Source organism: Harpia harpyja, chromosome 2, assembly GCF_026419915.1.
Source record: "Harpia harpyja isolate bHarHar1 chromosome 2, bHarHar1 primary haplotype, whole genome shotgun sequence".
Lineage (NCBI taxonomy): Eukaryota > Metazoa > Chordata > Aves > Accipitriformes > Accipitridae > Harpia > Harpia harpyja.
In genome coordinates this window covers 63864913-63885958 of record NC_068941.1, presented here as the reverse complement: position 1 = coordinate 63885958, position 21046 = coordinate 63864913, and the positions used below count along the sequence as shown (strand labels likewise).

Below are 21046 nucleotides of genomic sequence, written 5' to 3'. Positions count from 1 at the left end.
TGCATATTTACTTACTGCAAATGGAGGAGGTGCTGGGCTGTACAGCACACAGACTGTAAAGTCAAACATTAATTTAGTACAGACACTGTATAACTTCAGACTGGCTTGGGAGCAGGTAAAATAAAAGATATGGATATTAAAAGTGAAAAAGCACCTAAAATTCAGAGGCTTTTGGGCAAAGCACGTTCAGTGAAACACCAATTTACTTACGAAGTGTTAGCAGTCTTAACAACACATAGATCAAACAACAAAACTAAAACGTGAGGATCAGGTAACAGAAGGGGAAATTTCTGTGAATCTTCTTAAGCGGGGTTTAATTTTGTTCCAGTTCTCTTTCAACAGATGCATTTGTATTTCATCCTGCATGGCAACACTCTGGAAAACAGTACAGGCAGATCCAGAGGGGCTACTGTGGAAGCTTTGAAAACTTTACATTCCCAGTAAAGAACCTCCCATATCTGAATATGTTCAGACCCATCCCTAAGCAGCGTGTCAAAACCACCTCCCCAGGAAATACTGGAACAGCACTGATCGCCTCTGACGGGACCTACATCCCCCCCTCTGGAGCAGAAGGACTAGCAATGGCCTGCTGCAAAAGAAACAGGTGGGAGGGGAAAAATAATCACTGTGAGCTGTGGAAGATTGTTATCGTACAGGAAAATAGCAGAGACATGAAGGGTGAATGGAGAGGGCTCTTCAGCAGTGGCCTGAAGGTGGCACAGATGAGGACACCTCTCCAGCTGTGGCTTTGGCTGGGTCTCTGGGCTCTTGGAAATGGTACCTGGCTGTGCCAGCAGTGCAAGAGCTACAGCCTTGCCATACCTATTCTTCCCTTCGGTCCATAACTTAGTATCTTGTGCTGAAATTTCAGAGCAAAATGCCCTGTGGATCTTCATCTACTGCAGAATAAGTCCTCAGCACTGGACAGACAAAGCGCTCCTCCAGCTGATAAGAGGAAGGAGATGGCAAGGGAATTATTTACAAACGGTCTCTACTAGATGATCCCAGAGCTGTTTTGCTAGTGGTTTCACTGGGCAGAGTTTCAGTCTTCACTATTCCCTTGGAGGGAACAGAACTTGCAAAATACATGAGAGATGTAAGAAAACTTGCTCACGATTCACAGAGAAACTGAATGTTGATGGGAAAGAATATTTGCAAGCAGTTTCTGTAGAACTGATTTGTTAAACACCTGGCTAGCAAAAAATGGGCAACACTGGTAGAAAATCGTATAATGCCAGGCTATAAACTCCCTAAAAGAAGAGGTTTTATTAAAAAAACCAAATCACCCCATCCCACCTTTCTTGCTCACTCCCTTATGTGCAGCTTTTTTTTTGCAAAAATAATATTTCAAAACCTTATCATCCAAAGCTTTCTTGAGAACTGCCTATTTTGACTTTATCTGTGTTTTGTACGACCACACTATGCTGGTGATTTAGCAACTTCACACTGCAGACAAATATTTCAAAATATTCCCTTCTTCATAGCTGTTCAACTGCTTTTACATGTATTGCTGCATTGCATGATGCCACCCACAGTCACATTTAGGAAAGGATCGTGTTGGAAACGCGATGGCTTAAAATCACAGTTGTGCATTCCCCATGGGTTTGATTTGAGTGCAAAAGTCCCTCAGCTAAGTTGCTTCTGGGATTTCCCTGACGTGACAATTACTGAACAGGGAGAATCTCAGGCTTGGGCTTCGACAGTGCTGGTTTAGTCAGGATCCTCACCAGGCAGCTGGGGGGGCTGTGTGGTTTGGGTGCTTGAGCAATGTCCCCGCCATGTCCCTGATCCCTCGTGTCCGCCTGTGCAGACCAGGAGCGGAGGAGCGAACAGGCAGGTTGGCAGTGGTCTGGGGGGAGATGCCCCCAGGAGCGCCCGCAGCACCAGGAGTGCCTGGCAGGCACATCTGCTCTGGCCTGCCATCGGGATGGCACTGGGTGCACGTAGCAGTGTGTGTAGCACATTGGCATGTAGGTGAGCGCAACAGAAAGGTACCCTGGCGAAGCTGGAGAGCTTTTCAACTGCAGCGGAAAATTATTACTTCTTCAGGGAGAAAAACACAGTGTGTTGAAACACATTTTTAGAAGAGCCTGCCTCTCACTTTAGGCACCAAAATAAGCCTGAGCCAAAAACAGTGCCCCAGAGATTACCTGGGCACCGGTGTCACGAGTGGAGCTGCAAAGAGCGGAGTGATTTTATAAATCAGACCTTTTCCCAGGGAGGTTGGCATGGCAGCCTCTACCTCTCAGACCGTGCTCAAGCACTGCAAATGCCAACCCAGAGCATCGGGCTACCCAAGCGCCAAGCAACCTGCAGCAGCCGGACAGGGTCCGCAAAGAGTCCCTCGCGGCGGGTGCCATTTGCCACACAAATGTGCTGCCAGACACGAAAGGCAGGTGGAAAATATACTAGAATAAAGTATTTCTAGAGTTCTGTGACAGTTGCTTAGAAAATGTAAAAATTTGAAAAATTAAACAACCCTTATATCAATATAGTGGTTTTACTAATTTCCTCCTTTAAAGGGGTATTACTAGGAAGAAAGACTTCTTCCAGTTACATTTCAGTGAAGACATTTTTAATTACTTGGTTAAATACACTTATTACGCATATGAATTAAATAATTACAAGCCACAGCTTGGTACATGACAATTTATTTCCCTGTAGTTCCTTTAAGATAAGAATAAAATTGTTTATTTTATGCAGGAGAGTACTTGAATCAGCATCTATGGGCTGTCTGCCTATAACTATCTATTTATCTATCCATTATATATCTTTTTATCAAGACACACTAGGTTTTACAATGCTTTGGGACATCTGACTGGGTATGTGGAGCTGTAAAAAGTAAGAATGTCTAATAAAAGAGTATACACGTGTTGCTAACAGTGCCTTAATTCTACTTTCTTGGGCTTTAACATTGGAACTGAAACTAGCCTGTAGCTATTTTAGCAATGAACAGTCTTCTTAGCACTGTCCTTAGCGCCTTATGTTAAATTTGGGCAGATATTTGCCATATAATTCAGTGCCTAACATTTGATGACATGAAATATCTTCATCAGACTCCACAAGTGCAGCTCGTTCCTTTGAATGAACCCCAGGAGATAAGTAAAGTTTCTATTTAAAAATAATGCTTAAGAAGATAATACATACAGAGATTTTATAGCTGAATGGAAAAGCTGGGACTGAATCAGCCTTTCCGGCAGATACTGCCAAGCAGATGAATGAAATATTTTTTGTTCTTATTTGCTTTGCTGAGAATCTTGGAGGAGATATTGATACAGATCTCTGTGAGGCCAGTTCCTCAGGACTGTACTTAATTATTTGGAAGCTATTATTTACTGCTCAATTATCTCCATGCAACCAAAAACATCCCTCAGCTTCAGTACACAGATGCCTTTTACAGCATGTCCACCTCATCACCAAATTCAAGGCACAAGACATGACATTTTACATGAGTGGGACGAAGGTTTGAAGGGCTGATCCACACAGTGGACCTCTTGCTTTGTGGTTTTTCTATCGTCTACCCGTGAGAGGTGTCCAGCTGCCTCTCACTCCTCTCTTTTGGGGGAACCCCAAGGTGGAGGGAGGCTTCCTGAAACAGAAACACCTTGAAGGTGCCTAGAGGCAGCAGCATGGCTAAGACATGGCTGGAGCTAGATGGGCAACCACAAAAATGCGAGGAAGACTGAGGATGCTTGGGATGGAGTCAGGGACTTGGTAATTGTCTGGAAAGAAGTTGATAGAGAATCACAGAGATGAACAGGCGTGGTTCAGGAGGAACAGGAGTTGTGAACTCCTTATAGGGCAGGTGACAGCTGGAAAGGAAGGTGGGGCAGAGCTAGAAAGCATCTTGTGTGTAGAAGAGATGAGAGAAAATCCCTAATTTCTGAAGGGAAAGGAAAAATAGGATGGGGCAACCCAGCTGCTGGGGTGAGGTAAGGTGTTTTGGAGGGACAACTAATCAGACGTAGTAATGCTTGTGAGAAGGGAGAAAATGTATGATCTACAAGGAGAAAATGAGGTTTGAATTGGAAAGCAGAAGCAGTAAATACAGAATTTACAAATGCTGGCTCTAAAGAAATGTGAATGAGTCAGGTAAAATAACAGTGTACTGAAAGGACATATCCAAAAGGACTGCCAGTCCCTGGGTGAAGGAAGAATTGGTGGGTCATCTGCTTTCAACGCAGGCATTTGGCACCGCTGTGCTGGCTGCTGGAAGCCATGCTGGCACAAAGGTGAAAGAGATGGAGTTCGCCTCAAGAGCAGAGGGAAAGTGTTGGAGGTGACAGCGCAACAGAGCCTGACTGCAGAAAAACAGGGAGGTTAGGGCCAAAATTACTTGTGTGGTGGAGCTGGTCCTGGGGCAGGGATGAAAGGAGGAGTGGGAACTGGAAGGGTAACGGTTCAGAAAGAAAAATGAAACGACAAACCTTTTTCCTGTTTGTGATAAAAATAGCCCCGAGCAGATTTTCTTACTTATTAAAAATCTTCACATAAAAGGAGCCTAGGAGAACCAGCAATACCCTCTCCATAGTGGCTACATCACATGTGCAGATAAAATATGTTGCTAAACTTGTTTTTTTTCCTATGTAAGGGCTAAAACCAGATATCATTTACTCCCATGCACACACAACCAGGAATACTTTATGCTTGTAGTGTTCCCGACCATTGTATGAAAGCTGGAGAACTGGGTAACACAATGTTCTGTACCAGAAAACCACAGCATTTAGCCAGCGTATGTTTCCCAGAGTAGTTTTATGGTATTTCTATTTTTTAGAGCTTCCATTAATGCTCAAAGTAGATCTGTTTTTCCATGCAAAGGAATGATTTAAGAGAAAATCTGTAATGCCTACTCTGGCAAGCATATCGATGCATTTTCTGAGGTCTGCGGCAACCTGATCTGCAATCCGGCTGTCCTGAGGGTCACAGCATGGCTAGTGGAAAAATCCTGATTCAAACTCCCAAGTTATAAAATCCGTCTTGTTCCTACATGTTTTTAGAATTCAGGAACCTTTCACTGGATTTTGCAAAACTCACATTGTAACCCTTCAGCTTAGGCAGACACACGGTTTTGAGAGCTGACATACAGAACCCAGCTCTGCTCACTACTATGAAATCAGGAGCTGTTGGATACATGTATTTCAGTGAAAAAAAAGTGCTGTCTATTTTTCAGCACAGGTGCAGCTATTTGTGGTTGGGTCTCAGTCCAGCTTACCTGCGGGCTACAATTCAGATTTGAGGCTTGGATTTGATTTATGTTAAAACTGGAATTACACAGTTTGCTCTCACTAACCTTTGCACAAGATAGAGGGACTCTCAGGACCAGCTTGTTCTTGCAGGACTTCTGCTTAGAATAAAACCTCTCTGAGGACAGCAGTTTGCAATTGAGTTGAGCTGCATCTGTACTAGAGCCAGATCTTTGGCTCTGTAGGTTCAAAATGTTCCCCTGACCAGTGAGAATTTAAACACCTGAAGTGAAAGGATGCATTTGATTCAACACAGCTCTGTTTATTCCATGTGGATATTGAAGAGTATTGAAGTTTTGCCTGTGTTGTGAACTCCTAGTTGGGTCATTTTTATGGTACTGCACATCAGTCATGGACAGCTAGATTTTTTTGTTCTGTAAACGTAGGGGAATAGAAGTATGGCAACCACTGTTCTGTAATAACATACATTCAGAGAAATAAATGGATGTTACAGGCCATTGTGAAGAGAGATGACAAATCATATTTTAACAATTACCAACACTCCAATTGTCACCAGATTATGAGAAAGGTCTTAAAAGATGCCTTAGGAAAGATTGCTAGGTGACTGTCTAAGAGTCATCCAACATTAATAAAATACCAGATTCCGAAACCAGACAAACCATTTAGCAGTCTGGCAATGTCGAGAAGTGTGAGAGTGGTATTGCAAACCTGAAAACAGGATTTTTTCATGATTGATTGTACTCTCCTTTTTCTTTCACAACTTATCACCTGAATCTAAACCCAAACTTGATTGGTGTTTTAGAATAATCCTGAAGTATGTTGCAGTGATAGTCAGTGTTTCATATTACAGTTACATACTCGTGGGCTTTTAAATGCTATTAATGGCTTACGCTTGCACAGCCTTTCCCTTGAAGGAATCCCAGCTCAGCTGCTGAAGTATTTTCACATAGTGTTTTCACCTCCTTTGATATACAGTCAGCTCTGAAGGAGAACACAGTGTGAAATGATTAAAGTTAGAAATTAAAAAAAATACTTGGTTTCACTAAGGTTACTGGGAGCATTTTGAGAGCTAGGACGCATTTATCTGATCTCACACATTAGCCGGCTACTTGTTAAAAATGTAGGGATGGCTACGCTTGGGAAATGGAGCATCTTAGCCACTTCTAAAGATTTTTCTTCTTACTAAAGTACAGCACTGTCTCCAAGAGTACCAGCAGCAAGCACCATTCATCCTAGGAAAAGTCAGAAAGCTCTCATCTATTTCATTATTAAAATAAAAGAAGGATCTAGATCACAAATAGTGTTTCCATACCCTCACCCATTGCTCAGGTAGGAAGTAGGGATGCATGACTGCTCAAAAGCGAAGAACTGTGGAGGGCGAGAACAGATCCAATGCAACAAAGAGCAACATCTCCGCTGTTGCGGCCAGCCAAGGCTGTGTCTGCAAATTTCCTATTTGTCACTTGTATTGGCTTCACTAAAAATAATAAATTATCTCCTGCTAGATACTGGGTCTGTCTGAGCCGAGGTGAGAAGTGCTCCTGCAGTGTCTTTTGCAGAGCTTACGGCACGCCGCCAGTGAGAGCCTGCCCTACCAGCCCGCACCACCTCTCACCAGCCTCATTCCTCTCTGCAAGCTCATTTCTGGGTTGGGGCATCAGTTCAAGAGCTGGGCTTGAGAGCCTGCCACTGGGGCGGATCTCGTGCCGTCCTCCCCCCGCCCCGGCGTGCGCTTCCAGCGTGGCCGGGAGGATGCCGGGAGGGCGGCAGGCAGCTGGGGAGCGCCCAGCCGCCCCGGCCGGGCTGAGCCGTAACCCCAGCACATTTAGGGGAAAGGTAAGTTGTTTCTTCACGCCAGGCTTCTCTCAGGAACGAAGGCAATGGCGTGTTGGAACAACGTCACTCCTAGATACAAACAAGCGAGGGCAACTCAGCCAGTAAAAATAAACAAATAGAAGCACAGGGAAAGAAAAATTGCACCTTTTGGGTTTGCTGCTATTCTTCACGTGCACATTTGATTCTTGGATGCTATTACGATGGCTGCTACAGTTCACTTACTGATTAAATCCCAGTTACTGAGACCATTTCTAGTTCTTGGCTGATGTCACTTTATTGATAGTTTGAATACAATTTCATTTGCTTGCGGTTAAGCAAATGATCAGTGTCAATCAACATTTTCTTACGGTGCTAAGCCCACAAAAAACATGCACCAGGCAGAGCAGTCATGAATATAAGCCTCTGGGGTCACACCGTGTGTGAGCCTGAAATTCCAGGCTATGAATCAGTCTGCAGACTGTGTGGCAGAGCCTGCAGTGATCTTTCGCAAAAAAATGGCACAGGGATTAACACTTGCTGAACTTCATTTTCATCAGTGTGTTAGTCAACATTTTGGATGTTAGCAACTTGCTGATTGCATTCTTTGTCAAGGAACATAAAAGAAAGTGGTAGCTCGCAGCTCCTTTGGCATGCAGATCTCCCACCCATGATTATCTCTGAGGGGGAGAAATGAAGAAGAGACGGATTTATACCGAGGAATTGCCACTGTTTAAACAAAGGACCCTCCATCCCTGTGCTACTCGTGATGCTGCTGGTTGTCAGGAGCTCTACAAGCTTCTGGGCTTCTGCAGAAGCTGGTGGTGGGTGTTCTGAGGGAATTTATTTCTAGTGAGCAAATAGTCTAATGTGTCCCATGCCTTAGGTTAGCATCCCTTAGGTGCCGTACACACCCAAGGACAAGCCAACACACATCTGTTTAGTCCTGGAAGCTCTGTTCCTTCCACACTGTAACTGGAAATGGAGGCAAAGGGGTTGTATTGACTTAATTCTGCTAAAATCCCTCCCTTGCCATCTGTAGGCCACATGAAGTACTATATGCAAGGAAGGAAAGAAGATAAATGATGTTCCAGAGGAGGTGAAAGGAATTCTGCACAGCCTCGTTAAAAAATGCATATCCCTGGGAAACAGATTTCTCGAAATGAAATTTTCTACTGATTTCATTCCAGTTGAGTGAGGAAGGAAATGGTGGGACTACGGCAGTCGCTCAAAAAGAGGTTTCAGCCCTTTCATATTATTGGTGACATTCTTTTAGAAACCCGTGTCTCCAAGGTCTTTTTTTGCCTTGCGACTGAGATGCTGCAGCAATATCCAAGTTAAATGCCTGCATTTCTAACCTAAAGAAAAATGATACAGTGCCCAGTCATGCAAATTAACGTATCAGTCAGAATCCACCGAGTTGTCTGGGATATCAGATTATGATTTGAGACAACTTCTTTTAACCTAATGAGTCTGCATTCTTTGTTAAACCAAATTAGCATAATTCCACTACAGTCAAGGTAGCTGTACAATTTCAGATAGGTTCTTATACCATGCTTATCATCTGAGGGCTTCACAGCAGAGCTTTAAGAAATGTGACTAATATCAGGAGTAAGTTGCTTTATCGCCTCTGAGACAAAACCTAAAAGTCCTATAGCAGTTAATACAACTTTAAAAAAGCAGATACCATTTATAAAACTTTTATAAAAGCCTGTATCCCAGGCAGCACAGATATGTAGAAATCTCAAAAAAAAGTCCATATGAAAACATGCCCTAACTCCCTGCAGCCACAGAAAAGAAACTCATGCCTTATGACGACATGCACTTGCACACATATTTGACACAATTCTCATGCTTTTGTGCATGTATGTGTGCACCAAATCTGCAGTATCACTTTTGTTGCTTTGTAAAAATTATTTTAAAATATTTTTGAAAAATTATTCTTATTTATTGAAAAATGATTTTTTTTAAATTTATTTTTCTTCAATTTAAATAATTTTAAAAATACTAAGCAATAGGAATATCAGAGTGATTTTTTTCTGATTTCATAACTTATATTGCTTGAGCTGTGCCACATCAGCACTCAGATTATAAACCTACAAAATACAGTGGGCCAGAATCAGCTGGTCAGAATCTCTCCTCCTCACAGCTTCAGACTTTAAGGCAATGGAATTGCATTCATGTAATATGCTTTAACAAAGTGCTCATCAATGCTGCAGTATAATAGAGGGGGATAAATAATGCGCTTTTTTTTTTCTGGTGGTCTGAAGATAAGCAAGTTAATTTAAACTACTGAGTTTAATGTTTCCTGCTATATGTTCTCAAGCACAAGGGCAATAAAAGTTTTGCTGTATTGCTGTGATGGGTGTTTTACTTATTTAGAGGATAAAGGAAGAACTTGGGGTCATTTGTTAATCCAGAAACTTTGCATAAATTATTTTAGTTTCATAAAAGAAAGCACAGAGCTCAGTTCTGAGTCTTCCTATGCAGAGAAAGAGGGACAAAAAGGGTAGAGGACACAGAGAAGAAGGTGCTCTTGGCTAAGTCAATCTTGTCAGGCTAGTTTAACAGGGTTAAAAAACCTTCCTAGCATAAATAACTGGGAGCACTACAGCACAAGTGGGTAGCATGGCTTCAAAGAACTTAGCCTGCATGTTACTGGACCCCCAGCCAGCATCGACCATCATGCAATGCTCCTGCCACTGAGCCCTACTGTCTTCCTCTGCATCTGGTACCTATAGCTGTGGTATATATAGAGAGAGAGCGAGCTGAGGGAGGGACCTACTTCCCCACAGGTACTGTGGTACCACTGCTCCCTGCAGTGCTCTCCCCTCCAGCTCAGGCACAGGTGGGAAGACAGAGCACCCTGAATTCATCTACACATCAGAAAACCAGTACAAAAATTGTTCACTATCCAAAGAAAAGAACAGTGTTATTACTTCAGATTTTCGGGGCTTATGTAGCCCAGTAACCTGCCTGCAGCAGTGACTACAAACTGACCCCTGCAGAACAGCAAGAGCAGGACGAACATATGTGATCTTTCCTGCAAGTCCTCTTCTAGCCTCCAACCATTTTCAGCTCAGGGGACTCCTTGAGTCTGATATAGTTTGCCCAGTGATGGACGTCTCTTCCAAGTACTTGCCCAGTTTTCCCTTGAATGCCTGCAAAAACTGCTGCGATTAACACAGTCTTTGGCAAAGAGTTTCACAGATCTAGTATTTGCTGCATGAAGAAGTATCTCCTTCTGTTCTGAAAACAGCTCCTACAGCTTTGCCTTAACAGTCGCTACCTCTTGCATTGGAAGAGACAGTGAGCAGCTCACACCCCCACCCCCCCTCCACACCACCTGGGATTTTATAGACCTGAATCAAACTGACCCCGACAGCGGTCTCTGCCTGAGCCTAAGCCTACTCAGCCAGAAGCTGAGTATCACACGTATGTTTTATTTGCTTGTTCGCAAGGGATTAGGGAATTTACTAAAATGTTCTTGTTGCCCAGGCTCCTTGCACATCCTCACTGCAAAACTTCACCCCACGCTCAGTGGCTGGACATTGAATGTACTGACTGTAACAGTCACGCAAAGCTCAGCGTGGGCCAGTGATCCCCAATACTTAATCACCAGTGTGGGAGGGCCGAATTCCCACAATTGCTCTCATCTTGGTACTCAGTGAAGTAGCAAAGATTTTGCTTTACTTGGTGTACCGAACTTGGGCTATTAAAACTAAGATCCCCTCATTATTTAGATGCACTCACTAGCTTTTAATTATACTACCTGACATTATGTCTCCCTTCCATCACATCATTCTGCCACATTTTCATTTCGCTTATGGCTTGCTTTCAGTTAGCTGTAAGAGTCAGCCAGAAAACAGACTTTTTAATGATATGAACATAATCAACACTGTGAGCACTCATAAACTTACTGTTATTTGCAAATGCCTGCATGTGACACTACTGAGATAAATAACCCAACTGACTGGACTCTGTGAGATTTTCAGTCACCCTCTGAAAGTCAAAAGTTCAGGATGAGCTCAGATAGTGGACTTTTTAAAAGCTGGCTTTCTAAGGAACAACTTCTAATACTTCGTGTTTTTGCTATTTTAACTTCTCTCAGTAAGTGGTCTGTAATGGAAATTCTGCCTGATCACACAGGTCTTGTTCAGGCAACATACTTTCAATTGATTTTACATCCACTCATCAGAATGATTGGCTTTAAAAACTGATTTTATGTCTAGCTAGAACGTGACCAAGTAGGTTTAAACCAGATACCATGCATTTGCACGTGCACTATATGGCTATCTGGTTTTCTTCCTGTACTGGGACGGGAGGGCTTTTTTTTATTGTTTACAGCAGGGGCAGCTCATCATAACATGTCTGTGAAAACCAGCTTGGCCAGCTGTATTCCTAGCAGGTCTCTGTGTGTGCTAAGGCATCCCAAGAGCACCTCATGCCCTGCTAACTAGGCAGACCTTCCAGGCATCTGCTCCCCTGCTGACAAAGGGCCACCCGGCAGCTCTGAGAGTTAGCACTGGCATCCTAAAGAGGAGCAGCTGGAGCCAGGAACGAATATGTGGAGAATGTGGGGACAAATGTATCAAATACCTCAGGTAATTGGCAATCTGTTAAAGCTGATGCCTAGGCAAGCTCTGAGTATGTTGCAAAGTCAGGGCTGAAAGTGGTAGATGCTGAAGGCTCGCCTCTCTGCAACTTTAAAGAGAAGATGCAGATATTATTTCTCAATTATTTACTTATTTCTTTCTACTATGTTTTGAGATGTTCCAAAGATAAGAACAGAGGCCAAAAATAACTCCACGGCAGCACCCTTGACGGGGGTGACTCTTGGTCAATGTCACTCCTACTGGCACGGGTGTTTTGAAAACTCTGTGGTGACAGACACAGCAGAGGAAGAGTCTACAGCTGGAAAAGTGCAACGAAGTGACACCCCTGCTAGCCACCACTCACAGTCTTCCCCTCCAGTCTCAGTCAATCACCATATTGCTCGTTTCCCCAGAGACCTGCCCGAGGGGCAGTGCTAAATGCTCCACAGGATTCCTGCCCGGAGAGCCTGCTGGAGAAACAGCCTGGACTGGAGAATTGCTTACGTACTCTCACAGGTGGGCTTTGCACGGCCGTGGCCCTGGTCCTGTGGCAGAGCTAGTCTCGAGTTAATAATTACACGTTTGGTATATTACACAAGCGTTCACTCCTGCTTTTTCACTGGCGTCCATTCCTCCGCTTTGTGTTAGCCACTCCTTTTCTCATTTGATTTCACGCACCACAGGAGCACAGGTACCACGGGCATCGGCGTTCCCTGCCCAGCCTCGCCTGCCCCGCAGCAGTGACGCTGTGCTGCCTGGGTTAGGACCCGTATGCTGCTTGAGTAGCCTTTCTTCTGGATTCAAATTACTAAGATCAAAAGTTCAGCAGGTTCAGTCCTCTCTCGGTCTGCTTAACATAATTATTTGTTCCAGTGACCTGCCAGGTCTTCAGCAGTCCTACCAAACCCACAAGAAGATCCTTGGCTCTCTTCAGAGCTGGACTGACTTGTGCAAGCACAGACGGAGGGGCTGCTTTGGAGTGAGAGCAGAGACTGGGGGCTAGTGAAGGATCACAAAACAACGATTGGAGCCAGCAAGTTACCATTAAAGAATGCTGCCCACTTATGTAGAAAAACTGGGTGCCAGCCGCTCACCAACCCTGTTATTCAAGTTCTGCAGCCTGCAGGAAAGGGCTCCTAGAATTAGCTCTCCCAATCTGGTGGTGAGACACCTCTGATGTCTGAAACGGGTTGCCTTGGGGTTGTTAAATACCTGCTCCATGTGATTGGGCTAATTAAAAGTTTTTAGCCAAACAAATCCCTGTTTGTGAAGGTATAAAGGCTAAGAGGATTAGATGTTAGTTAAACTAGACATAACTGAGAAACAAAGTTGTTGCTGTTAATTCTTTGAAATGCTACCCTAGTTTGTGCGGGTGAAAGGAGTGGATAACAAAATTAATCTGTGAAACAGAAGTCTCAGATGACAGTTAAATCAGGTATATTCCATAGAAAAAAGTGTCTCCCTTGAATTCAGTATTGCCACGTAACAGGAGAAGACTTTGTTCTACATACAGAAGGCAAAACCAGCTTTAATTAAAATTGTTTGATCTCCAGTATTCTTCTTGTAAAGGAAATGTAGGTATTTTCTATTATTCTACAGGTTTACTACTGTAGCCCATTGGCTATATAGGTATATACAAATAGCGCCAAAAGCTGGCTCAGGACAGCGTAACTCCAAACTTTCATCAGAAGGATTGTCTGCTACTAAACTAAGAAAGCGACCGAGTCTCATTCCTGTTGTACTGACCAGCTGGGAAGTCAGCAGCTCTCAGTGACTTTCCACCCTATCCTTCCAGGGGGGGCTTGGTTATAAAGAATCGGCTTCTTTTGTGTTTCCATGGGAATCAGAAGTTGCTTTCTTCCCCCCATAAGGAACTGCTTGCAATAGCATCCCCAGTAAGGATAGAGCAGGGAAAATGGAATTTACATCCACAGCATATTTGTGCTGAACAAATGTTTCCTCCCTAGCAAAAACCCCACCAAAAATAGGCCATTAAAGCCTCCAGACTCCTCCTCCCCCTCTGAAAACACACTCTTGTCTTATGCCTGCTCAGAAATTCTTGGCTTTATTCCCAGCGAGACTGTTGGGTTCGGCAGCAGCCAGCAGCCCTCACCATTAGCATCTGCTGCTACCTGTCATTTTGCCTTGTTTCACTGCTTCTTCCTGGGCAGACATCCCACGGATCCCAGGGTTTTATCTTGATGGCTCCATTCTCCTCTACCAGCCTCATTCTAGAACACTTGCTAATGCTGGTAGCACTAATTATACTTTTATTTGAATGTAAATACTTTGCTTGGGGACATAGTAAGTATACACCTGATTTTGGAGCCTCTGAAAGAAGGCTGTTGTGCTGATCAGTGCCAATAAGGAAGGGGGAGATGTGAGAACTACCTCTACAGAAGTAAATCAAGTTAAAACACATCAGTGAGCGTTCCTGAGTGCTGGAAACTGATTGCACCCTTTAAGGGCCAGAACAGCCCCTGATACACTTTGGACCCACGTCATTTAAATACCAGTCACCCAAACCAGAGGGCAGATACTGCTCTCCCAGGCACAGGCTGGGGGTTAGGATGAGCTCTGGATCATTCCTAACACACAGTTTGAGTGCAGCCATTTGGTTTTGGCGGGTGAGACAGCATCCTCCTCTGGAGGCAATCAGCTTCCGTGCCAGGGAGCAATTCTGGGCACGTTTAATTTACTAGCAGAGATGTAGCTAATGGGGAACAGAGATAGAAAACCAAAATGTTCTTTAACAACCAAAATAAAGAAATCTTTTACATCTGGAAATATTGAGACAGATGATCAAATAATTAGCACGGCAACAAGTTTATACTGCCTGCAGCTAGAAGAACTGCTCTCTGTGGAAGCAGGAATGTGGTTAAGCCTGCAAAAACACGATAAGGGATCTATACCTAATATTTTTGGATGGTCTGCGTATGTCACAGCTAAGTTTCCACGGAGCTGAAGGAGCATTCAGGATTGAACTCCCATGTAAAAACTCCCTACTCAAACCAGCTGAGGATGGCTTGGCCATCAAGTGCCAGTGCCACACCTTTACTCCTTCTGGGAAGGTGAAAGTATCAAAAGTAGAGGTGTGTAAACAACCTTTTTTCTTTCTATCACAAGTTGACCCTGGAAAAAACAACAACAAAGATTCTTTTTCCTTGCTTTTCTCAACAAAATTAAAAAATCAATTTCAGTTCCATTTTTTTTCTGTAGTGCTTCTTCAAAATTTCCTACAATTCCCACATAAGGTGCTCCAAATTGAAAAGCAGAAATATTTTCCTTGGAATTTTTATTTTTACACAGATCAGATTGTTCTGCAAACCTGACCCAAACTTAGAAATAGTTTTATTTTTACAAAATCTTCACTTTTTGGTAATTGTGCTGTTTACACATTTTTTTCCCCAGCTGGAATCCTGATCAGCTTGCATGTTGTAAGGAAAAAAAGTACAGGTATAGATTTCTATGCTGATGTTTCATCACATGTGTGCACTGATGCTGGCTGTAGGTATGAAATACAAATTTATTGTATACAGACCTTGCTGATCTAGTAGAAGGATTAAATAACACATCTCCTGGCCCTTTTACAAAAGGATGATTCAAGCAGTCTGTAGGTTCCTAGGCTGCTGCACCAGATCACAGCCTGATCACAGCCTGATCACACGTGTATGATAGCATAAGTAGATGAATAATAGCAACTGCATTTTTCAGTCCCACCCACATTTAATCTTATTTTTTTTAAATCACATAACACCTACACACAATGCTTGGCTAAGACTGACAAACACAGAGTACAAGAAAATCAATATATTGTTTCCTCTGTGTGTGTATCCCAAGGGGAAATAATAGCTGGGGTTTCTTTTTCCTTTTTTTTTTCTTTTTTCTTCCTTTAAGGAAATAAATCTGAGAAAACAGCAGGCAAGCGGTGAAAGCCATTAGTTGCCATGGGATTTCAAAAGGTAAGTCCTTGCACAAGGGCACGTGGGATTGGACTAGAGTGGGAGACAGCTGACCTACTCTAAAATATTGCTGCCTGGCTTCCCAATCGGGCTGCGGTTGGCTCCAGCTCACGCCACGACCTTGCCTCTTTTGAGAACTGGAAGAGTATTGCCCTTGACTTGAATGGAGGCAGGATCAAGCCCTACCCAGAAAATTTCATACGCTACGTGTTGTATGTACATGCCAGCATTATGCAACGGGGTGAAAAATGAAAACCTGTCAGGCACAGAACTGGTACACTCAAGGACATACTGTTATTTGTTTTGCAGCTTTGCCACTCTAACAGGGATTAACAACATGCCATTGATAGCTGCCGTGATAAAGTCAACCAGAACGCCTCATTTTTTAACTTTCAGAACATGATCTAAACTTTTGAGGGAAATGGCTTGCTTGGCCTCAAGGTTTTATTTTATTTTTAAATTAAACTGAGAAAGCATTTACTTTTTTCAGCCTTCTCTCTCCACTTTTCCCCTCCTTTGACCCCCAGCTAACACAGCAGCAGATTGAATTCACCTCCCAATTCCTTTATTATTTATTTTTTCAACCAAGTCAGTAGGTATTGTAAGTCGCCAACCTTTGCTTTCTGGAAATTCTTTGGTGTATTACTGCATAGCAGAGTGGTGTGACAAGGATAAAGAGATTAGAAGTAATTTCATATAACTCCTTTTTCTGTCAAAATCTGCAGAGGGCTTTTACTGGTAACTCTGAGTGTTGCTGAAATTCTTCATTAAAAACTTTCAATATACGGGCAGGAAATCTCTAAGCACTAAGACACAGAGTAACCAAAGCAGAGGGAGAGAAGGAATATTAAATCAAAGTCTGAACAGAGAGAGAGAATACAAAGGCAAAAAAACCTGCTCAAGTACAACAATAATAATGTGTGTTATCTCCAAGGGGGTTGACGCCAATTCAGCTTTGAAAGCCAGAAAACCACGTGCTGATTTTCACCAGTTTCAAGTAATTAGGCATAACCTGTGCAGACACAGGCTCTCCTTGCCACCATTAGACAGCCAAGGTGGCTGTGAGCTGCTGCTGGGTGGTCACTACTGCAAGCTGCCGTGGCTCACACAAAATTCAGGCTGTCTTTTCCCTGTATGTTGTACCAGCACACTCTACATACGGCCTGTACGGGCAAAATCTGGTCAGCAGATGAGGAGCTTTTCCTGGTAAGGTGGTCAGGTATGACCCCTTGTTTTGTTGGTGTGGGAAAGCGGGCAGGAAGCTCAAGGAGAAGAAGGAATTAAATATAATCTGGCCAACACAGCTGGGCCAGCCAACGCTTACACTGCAGACCTGACCAAAGCTTTGAAGATGAAAAGAGGGGGGCTTGCATTCTCTATGATCATCCCATTAAATGAACAGAAGGATGGACAGACATGAAATGATAATGACAGTCCTGCGTTTCTTGAAAAGTTACCATCATGTGTTATAAAGCCATCGTCATGCATTGCAGGTCCTCCTCAAAACCGGTGACCTTGCAGAAGAACAGGAAAAGTGCCAATGAGCAGGCACGTGAAAGGGAATATACCGCTACCACGCTGGGTTAGGAGAAGAGTTTAAATGCTGTGTTCCCTATTAGAAGGGTGCAAACTCTTCTTCTGCTTTTTTGGGGGGGTCCTTTTCTCTGTGAATCATCCACCCACTAGTTTTCATAAGCACGTTCACAACTCGGGCTTGCTCAATGAAGGCTGCAGCATGATCCACCGCATTTCAGCCCACTCAGGACAGGAGGTTTCGTCCTTATCTTCAGCCATTTGCAATGCATGAGGGAGGTTGCTCTGCGTGCTTTATTTCTGACTCTGGATCTCAAGCTGATTGATCAGGGGCTGCCTTTCCCTCCGGTGTCTGTGGTACCCAGTGCAACAGGCATCTTTCATTTGTCCACTTCTGCTTTAGAACAATATATTAAAAGAACCGAATCTTTGCCAGTTCATGCTGTCTGGGACATTTAATGCATTCAGGCTCTGATCCTGCACCTTTCAAGTCACAGAGGCTTTTGGGATGGCCCTAGGGGAGGAGAAGCAGCCCCCTTGCACAGCTGTGCCTCAGCCCTAACCTGTCTGAAGGCAAAGTCCAAAGCAGAGAGACAGCACGGTGTTGTGGGTACCTCTGAGGCCACAGTCCCATCATCTCAGTCTCCTACCAATTTCCTGTTCCTCACCTGAAAACAGCTTAACTTCAGGTAACTATCACTTGCAATTAGCATCCATCAGGAAAAGGAGAGCCAAACACCCTAGCAGCACAGGGTAGATTGCTACATTTGACTCCTGCTTTTAAAAACCACTTTTATTAAACAGATCTCTTCTAGAGATGTAAAGTGGCGGTCAGAGCCATGCTGGATGTTTCCCTAAGCGAGGAAATGTCTAATGCTAGGACACCTAGCAAAGGTAATATCCCAGTCCTCAGCACTCTCCTCACCATTTGTCTTCCATAATGTCTTCCTTCTTTATCCTCCTATCTTTTCTTATCATGCTAAGGACACCAGCCTCATTTATATTTTCCACAGGCTGTTTTTCCAGCCGCAACAGTGTCAGTGAAAAAGGCTACCCCTGCAAGATACCGGTCACCTGCCCTGCTGGGCCAGGGTCACCAGCCTACCAGCAGGGATGCGTGTGGGACCATTGCGTCCAGAACCATCCTGAAACCAGCCCCTAAGCCAGTGCAGTTCACAGCGTGGGTGACTCCCACCCATGAGAAGCCAGTGTTCACTCCTACCTCTTTTACCACACAGAGGTGCAGGAATGTGGATAAAACACAGAAAAGGGACAAGGCGCAGAAACGACATCCCATGATTCCCCCTTCCCAGCCCCAAATCTAATCAGCCGTTGGTGGCGAGGATGCCTCTTCTTGAGGGTTCTCCTCCTGGCCCTGCAGCTCCCTGGATATGCAGTGGCAGGGGGACGGCATCTCTCCACCCCAGCTGCTTGCCCCTGCGCGCACACCCTGACACAGGGTCTCCGCTCCAGAAGGGACTGGAGCATCACAGTGCTTTCCCTGGGTACCCTCCAACCTGACAGGCGGTACCACTGCCCTCATCCCCATGTTTCACTAGGTGAAGGTGCCAGCCTGGGTCTGGATGGATCCTGCAGACTCGTGCATGGGAAAGCAAGCACTGCAATGTGCTGCTCCCCCTCAGAATTGCCAGAGGTCCCCTGGAGCACCTGATATTTGGAAACTGGGTGCTGCAAATTGCATCCCACACTGCTCTGGACCCTCACAGGAGATGGTGGCCTCCTTTGCTTGCTGTGCAGTGGAGAGGGTGGTCCAGCAGACAAGCTGGGCTCAGGCACCGATGGTGGCTGCTGTTGCCACCACTCTCCTGGAGACATCAGAGGTGACGTGGCGCCTGATGCACTGTGAGAAAGGGGAACTCATAGCTAAGGCAGATAAACAGGCTCTTGGTTACTGCTTTCTGTCCTCGCTCTGCACATGGATCCTGTGTATCACTGGCCAAGTCATTTAAACCAAGCTTTGTACAGATGGTCACTGACTGCATGTTCCTTATTTTCATGTGGGAACATTTTCTGGTCTGCAATTTGCTTGCAGAAGCAAAGACCACTTAGAGCCGCAAGTGAACTCACTGGGAAACACACTTTGAAAATGTGGATCTTAAGAAAAACTAGGTTTTCTGGAAAACAGTCAGAAGGCAAGCAGTGCAACTGAGTCATACTGCTAGCTGAAGTGCAATAAAAAAAAAGAGACAATTTATTTTGCCCCAAGGCAAACATTTCATTTCTGGATTCTCTACCCCATTTTTATTGTTAAATTTGGTCAAATTTTTGAATGAAATGTCATTCTAAAGAAAAAAATGTGGTTGCATTATTTAAAAAATGTGGAAATAACACCTCAACTTATTTGCATATGTTTATTTCTGCGCACCCAAAATAATCTCTCAGCTTGACATAAATCTATAGCTAAAGCCTGTCAACCCTGAAGCACATTTTTCAGTGAAGACAACCTTTAACTAAAAAAGTTCACCTGTGTCTGGCCCTGGCATCCTAAACTATACAGTCAAAACTATGGTAAACTTCTTAATTTATATCCTGTGTCCCTATTTTTTTAGTAAATAAATATCAAATGGTTGTTGTGCAGATTATCTCATTACTGTTTGTAAGTATTTAAATGCTATAGAGACAAACACCATTAAAAAGCCAAAGAGTCTCAGAGCAAAGCAATGCAAGAGCACGAACCATTTATGTCCTGAACAGCAGGAGAAAAAAATAAAGTAAATTGCTCACTGACCACCCTCCTTTTCAGACGTGGTATATGGCAAGGATCCTTCAGAAAAACTCAACAGTACTGAATGTGTCAAAAAAACAGGATCATACTATAATAATACATACCAGAAAGCAAATTAGGATTGCGCAGACTATAAATCTGGCACTATCTGAATTACATGCTTCATATTTTTTCTGAGTTGGATATATCTGTGCACTGTTTCCTAAGCTTCTATATATTTTTAGGGGGATGCAAACAGAAACCCAACCTCAAATTCCATCATGTGGCATCCTACTGATGCATGTGTCACCCGGAGGGGTAGCACATGAGATTTACCGCATGGACTTCTGCTCCATGAAGTAACTGAGTAAATCACAGAGGCAGGGCAGCAGCCCAGCCCGGCATTTGCTGGCAACAGCAGTGAAAGAGAGAAGAGGCAGGAGCCGGGGACTCCTTCCAGCTTCCCAAGGGAAAGGTGGTGCTGGGAAAAGCCCCGGATTCACATCCCCAAGTGCTCCAGCTCAGGCTCCATCCAGGCTCCTTGGATGACCTGCACCATCTTCCCCTCCTGCCCTTGTCTGACACCACTGCCCCGGGCTCACACTATTACCTCCCTCCGGTCCTTACCTCTCACCCTGAGTCCCCCTGCCTGGCTGGCTGCATTTGCAGCCCCCATGTCAGACCCTGCTCCCAAATGTGCTGTCTCCCTGCCCAGCCACCAGTTCTCAGACCCTTCCATTTGAGTTATCCCCACAAATCCCTTTCCATCAGCCTTCTGACTCCCCACAAATCCCTCTTTCCATCAGCCTTCTGACTCCCCATCAGCTTTTCCAGGCAGCCAGTTGTCTTCCCTCTCCTACCTCCTTGTCCTCTTCTCTCTCTTCTCTTCCCTTGCTCCTAGATCTGACCTGCTCTTTGCAGCCCCAAGCCCCAGTACCTGTTTCTTTGCTTCCTTTACCTTTAGATGCCCTATACACTGCTCTTGAACTTGGGCAGAGAGCCTAGCAGCCTCATAGCAGACCTGCAACTAGTCTTGCTCAGACTGGAGCATATGTAGTGTGAACAGTGGTTTCTGGGACTTGCATGTTAAAAGTTGAAGTTTCCACTAAACACATGGAAACTGTGATTTTCAAAGGTTTATATCCTGCTTAAATCTGGGTACCTCTGCGCAAGAGCCACTTCCCTGCTCAAGATCAAGTCACTGCCCTAGGAAGA

At 44.2% G+C, this 21046-nt stretch overlaps 1 protein-coding gene across 5 annotated transcripts in view; it reads right to left on the bottom strand.

Moving 5' to 3' along the window:
• The window catches only part of RBM47 (RNA binding motif protein 47), a 79734-nt gene that overhangs the window by 46893 nt on the left and 11795 nt on the right, over positions 1-21046 (bottom strand). Inside the window, exon 1 of one of the 5 annotated variants that reach the window (XM_052780201.1) lies at positions 6095-6167. The exons of the other annotated variants lie outside the window; for them this stretch is intronic. The gene's annotated coding sequence lies outside the window, so the exon portion shown is untranslated. Of the gene's footprint in view, positions 1-6094; positions 6168-21046 lie in introns of those variants that run through there. 5 annotated transcript variants of the gene reach the window in all.